General features: G+C 42.4%; 1 pseudogene; it reads left to right on the forward strand.

Annotated features, from left to right (window-relative positions):
• Positions 1-211: 211 nt before the first annotated feature.
• On the forward strand, positions 212-329 carry LOC124796529 (annotated as a pseudogene).
• The last annotated feature ends 5,321 nt before the right edge of the window (positions 330-5,650 follow it).

Consider the following 5,650-nt stretch of genomic DNA (forward strand, 5'->3'; position numbering starts at 1 on the left):
ATGGAACGTAAACAGGGTACACAATTAACGAGTGTTACTCTCTCATATATAAATTAATGTGTGTTTCCTTCAGTTTTTCTTCGTTTTTACTCTTCCACATATTTTAAATAACGTTTCCACAATGTTTCATCGCCCTACGATGATTAATTTTTCATGCGTGCCATCTCAAGTAGCGGAAGTTTAATTATTACTACTCTTGATTTCCACCGTGGGCAACGGCCTTGTCGCAGTGGATACACCGGTTCCCGTGAGATCACCGAAGTTAAGCGCTGTCGGGTGTGGTCGGCACTCGGATGGGTGACCATCCAGGCCGCCATGCGCTGTTGCCATTTTTCGGGGTGCACTCAGCCTCGTGATGCCAATTGAGGAGCTACTCGACCGAATCGTAGCAGCTCCGGTCAAAGAAAACCATCGTAACGACCGGGAGAGCGGTGTGTTGACCACACGCCCCTCCTATCTGCATCCTCAACTCAGGAGGACACGGCGGTCGGATGGTCCCGATGGGCCACTTGTGGCCTAAAGACGGAGTGCTGCTGATTTCCACCACAGTGTTTCATTTAGCTTTGTGTCATTCACCTGTTAGTGGCAGTGAGATACAAGTGCAGGTAGACTTAAGATAGTAGGTTACACATGTTCCACGCTGTGACCATGCCTCACTGTGCATGTTCTGGGTTTCCTGGAGACGTAGTTTTGTTGCGTTGCAGAAAACAAGTGCCTCAAAATGTGGAGGGTGAAATGGTACGGCATGTGGGAACGTTCTCCAGATTTGAAGTAAGCGGGACTTTTCGAGTCTTATGGAGTAATTGTAAATTCACACAGATTCCTAGCGAAATTCTGGCAGAGCACGGATCAAGTAATGCGATATCACGTCCAGCCGCTGTGAAATTGTACCAATAGTCTGACCAAGACCTCACAGACGTCGGTCATAATCGTATGAAGAAAGGCTATCGATGCCGACAACAGACTACAACACCCAGGCAACAGCAGATTTTTCGACGATGAACACTCAGGGGTTCCTGAGTAGCTCCGTGACGGAGGAGGGGATCTCTGTCGTCGAGGAACTGAAAAATAGTTAGAACGTTCCGACCGTCGTTTGCAGAAACCCGACAACTATGCTGGCCAACCTTGCCATGCTTTTGTGTCATTTTGAATTGTAGCGCAGCATTCAGTAAACGCTGCTTGGTTTGCTGTAAAAATTATAACTTACATTTTCAAGTCCAATCGTATTATCCCTGTTCATAGTGCACAAGAGCGCCAGCATAGGAAAAGGAAGCCTTTGTGAAATTTCAAGGACAAGAATGAAAACTGTAGGAGTCATACAGATACCCAAAAACGTATTTACACTGCGACAACACTCAATGTGACAGAACTGCAGTCCCAACATGTGCAGAGGCTGGTTACCTGAATACATTTTTCTACAATTTACATGTAAGTAACAGTACTACAACGCTCAAGCAGGCCGCGAGACCGTAACATAACCGCAACTGGAAATACACGTTTTCAAGGTAAAGTATGTAGCACACTTGCGTAATATCGAAGTGAGTGACAATAAGGAAATAGCTCAGGTGCATGTGGTTCTAACGCACCCAAGCGTAAATTGAAGTCTTTGACAAGTTCGGAGAGATATACTTGATTTATTAGAACCTACTTTGGTAGGCTTGCCGTTTTTCTACCCATTAAGTCCAAAAGGATTTACTGATATTGGCTGCGAGCGGGCACTGAATGAAATCAATGGGAAAATTTGTGCCCGATTAGTAATCGATCCCAGGTCTGCTGGTTATGAGGCAGACGCTTTAACCACTGAGCTGTCTGGACACCAGGGTCACTGCAACTTCACGAACTACCCTAGCACGCCTCGCATCAGACCGAAATTTTCAGCTTCTCCACACACTACTAATGTAGTGCGCTTGGCCATTATCATCATTACTCGCGCCACTTCGCCGATTTCCGTAAGAGTTCGAGCCTGGTTTGCATCTGCACTGAAGAGATCATTCACCGTCTCACCTTAGTTACGTGGATCTGTTCTTCCGGACATGTCCAAAAGAACAGACACCACATCTACATATAATTAAGACGTGACGGCAATAGATCTCTTCAGTGCAGATGCACACCACGCTCTAAATCTTACGGGAACCAGCGAAATGGCGCGAGTATTGATGATAATGGTCAAGTGACCCTGGCGTCTGGATGGCTCAGTGGTTAGAGCATCTGCCTAGTAAACAGGAAATCTGTGTTTGAACTCTAATCTGACAGAAATTTTCAACTTTCCCCATTGATTTCAATCAATGCCCGCTCGCAGCCAATGTCTGTAATTCCTTTGTCTCTTAATTCATGATGGCTGTTGGATCAAAACATGTTCAAAAGAACAGACACTTCATATACATATATGTCGTGTGACTAGGGCCTCCCGTCGGGTAGACCGTTTGCAGGGTGCAGGTCTTTCGATTTGACGCCACTTCGGCGACTTGCGCGTCGATGAGGATGAAGTGATGATGGTTAGGACAACACAACACCCAGGCCCTGAGCGGAGAAAATCTGCGACCCAGCCGGGAAACGAACCTGGGCCTTTAGGATTGACATTCTGTCGCGCACCACTCAGCTACCGGAGGCGGATATAAGGCTGCTTTAAAGTGACACACGTAACATAGGCAAATAACCGCCACGCAAGCACATTAAGGTAAAAAGGTGTAAATTTTAAAACAAATTGGAAACGGATAACGAGAATGCTTTGCTGAGTTTCAGTTGATGTCGAGGTCATTAAGGTTGGAGCTCGGTTCAGGTTGAAATCACTCATAGCCTTGTTGATGGGTCCTTCCCAATATTTGCCTGAAGTCGTTGAGAGAAACCATAATAATTTAATCCTGGCAGCTGAAAGGTAAAAGGTATTAAAAATAGGAGGAAGATGAATATTGATGTGTGATGTATTAATGTTATGCAGGTTAGATGGAGAATAAGTTTTAATTTTAACTTGAATTTCCGAAAAATTTGCTGTTTTCATGTTCTGGTACCCATAGGGTAAAAATTCTTAAACATAGAGACCTGAAATTGTGTATATTGCCTTAAAACACGCTGAACTACAAGGTAGACAATTGTTTTTATTTAAATTTGAAAATTGAATATTTTAAAAGAAAACTATGACTTAACTGCTGAAATTTTGATAAACATAATTAAAATTTTGTTTGAACCATATAAAACTGTTAAGAACTTACAGAAAAAACTTAAGCTTTTCGTGCCGGCCGCGGTGGTCTAGCGGTTTCTAGGGGACTGATGACCACAGTAGTTAAGTCCCATAGTGCTCAGAGCCATTTGAACCATTTTTAAGCTTTTCGTTGTTTTTTTTTATTTCTTGTGTAGCTGTAATAATAATACAAAATTAAGATGCTTTCATTCACTTGCAACACAAAATACAATTCAGAAAAGAATGTGGCAAAAAGCGGTGATTCATATATCAAAATGTTCCCAAAAGATCTGTTACAAGTCGGTATGCATTACAGGTACTCACAGCTCTCAGTTCTTAGACTACAGTGTTTAGAAAACTGATTAACAGCGTATTTTTTCTCAGTTGGACCGGAATATAGCAGCAATTCTGGTGGCATGGAGTCGAAAATGCTTCGTAGATGTCTGTAGGTAGGTCAAGCATTTCCTGTAAATTACGGGGCGACGGTTTGTGGACAACGAACTCGTCCCCTGTAGCGTCGTTAATGTGTACCTTCAGGCTCAGGTCAGACGAATTTGCTGACATCAACATCAGTCACTATCAAGCTCCTTATAGTGCTGGAAGTTGCCACCGCCGTCAGGGAAAATATGAAGCATGAAAGGATACATCTGGTCCTCAATAATGTTAACTTTGTCCACAGCTGTAAAGATGCTTTCGATCGGTACCATAGGTTCCGTAGAAGCTCAAGTGAATGTCCCCCATAGCGTAATACCGCCCCACCGGCCATCGTCCAGGGTGTGGTGATTGTTTCGACCTGCCCTTTGCGGGTCCAGACAAGAGTGGTGACCTGGTGCAACAACAAACGTGACGTGAACGTCTAACAGCTTGTCGCTTAATTGTGGTTCACAGTCCTTTAACTAAGAGCGAATACACTGTTCTACAAAAAAAAACTTTTTTTCTATTTCTGGTAAAAAATATTGTGATCCTAGTTGTATTTTGAGTGCTGAATTGAAAACTGTTTTTGGTTTTTTTCTGTCAGGGATAGTTAATGAGTAATCGCAATTTTATTTCTCTTTTCAGTTTCTGATATAGTGCAGCAAACGTGAGGCGAAATTCGACAAACAAATGCACATCTTTATGATGTTATAAGTTCATCACATTAATGGAGGGTGGGATCTAACATGTAACACAGTAACCTTTGTGTATACACTTTGAAGCATTTATTTGACATGAGAAATTACAGAAAACTGACAAACAATGAGCCACTGCCTTGTAATGCGCATCACTTTTTTCTCTTGTATTGTGAATCTTTCTTCTCTCGAATGATATTCCAGCAATAATCTGCTAACATAGAAGGTACCCACTTCCCTTCATTGCGCCTTTCTATGGTAGAAATGTCTTTATGGAATCTTTCCCCATTGAAACGTCCCCTTAGAACAATTATACAGGACTGTGCTTAACCTGACACACAATATTTTTAGCGCAACGCAATCTGACTTTCAAAATTCCCTACTAAAGAATGGCCCTGACAAACATTAAACTATACCTTTCACAAATCACTTACCTCACAAAAATCTTCGCTGCTCAAGCTACTGCAATACAGCGAGCGCCACTACTGCCAGCTAAATAAAGATTCAAACTACTGAAGGCACTAACTACTGATAGGGGTAGTTAGCAAATGAAATATATTAATAGAGAGCAAACAATGTATTTACCTTAATATCATCACAAGTCATAATATATATCAGTTCATGACAAATTACAAAACTCCGCCATCTCTCTCCCCACATCCACCACTGCTGGCGGCTCACCTCCAACTGCGCAACGCTACGCGCTGTTCACAGCCAGCTGCCTAACACTACAATGGCGAGTATTACAACAATGCAAAGCAGCCACAGACTGCACACAGCACAGCCAGTGATTTTCATATTGAGCGCTACGTAACATTGCCAATAAGAAAACATAAACAACCTACTTACATAGAGAAAACATAAACAGCCTACTTACATAGCCCCCATGCTCCCCACAAAAAATTTTACAAAATTTTTTTTGGGCAGTGGCCACTAATGATTTGATAAAATTTTTCATAATTACAATAACAAAGAAATCAAATGCACACACTTATTGATACAATGTTGGTCAAAAGCTAAAATTTTCTCACAGTCCATAAAGATAGTCCTGATCATTCATTACAGTAGAATAGCAGTGTTTTTCTCAAAATCTGAGCAGTAAAAGAAAATGCACACGGAAGTAGTGGATTTCCATGCAGTCTTGAAGAAGTAGTGTTGTCCTTCCAACGGAAAGACAGTGCTGACTCTCGACATGCAGACAAGTATTGGGTCACAACAGAGCAAACCCACTGCAGAGTCAGTCGAAGTTTTGATGAATATTGGTAGGTAAGTCATCACAGAGCAGACCCACCGTAGTCCTTGTTGTGACGTAACAAGACTGTTACGTCACACGGTAGTAGCCAAAAGAAAGGCAGGCACGCGT

The sequence above is a fragment of the Schistocerca piceifrons genome, chromosome 4 (assembly GCF_021461385.2).
Source record: "Schistocerca piceifrons isolate TAMUIC-IGC-003096 chromosome 4, iqSchPice1.1, whole genome shotgun sequence".
In the NCBI taxonomy this organism is placed as follows: domain Eukaryota; kingdom Metazoa; phylum Arthropoda; class Insecta; order Orthoptera; family Acrididae; genus Schistocerca; species Schistocerca piceifrons.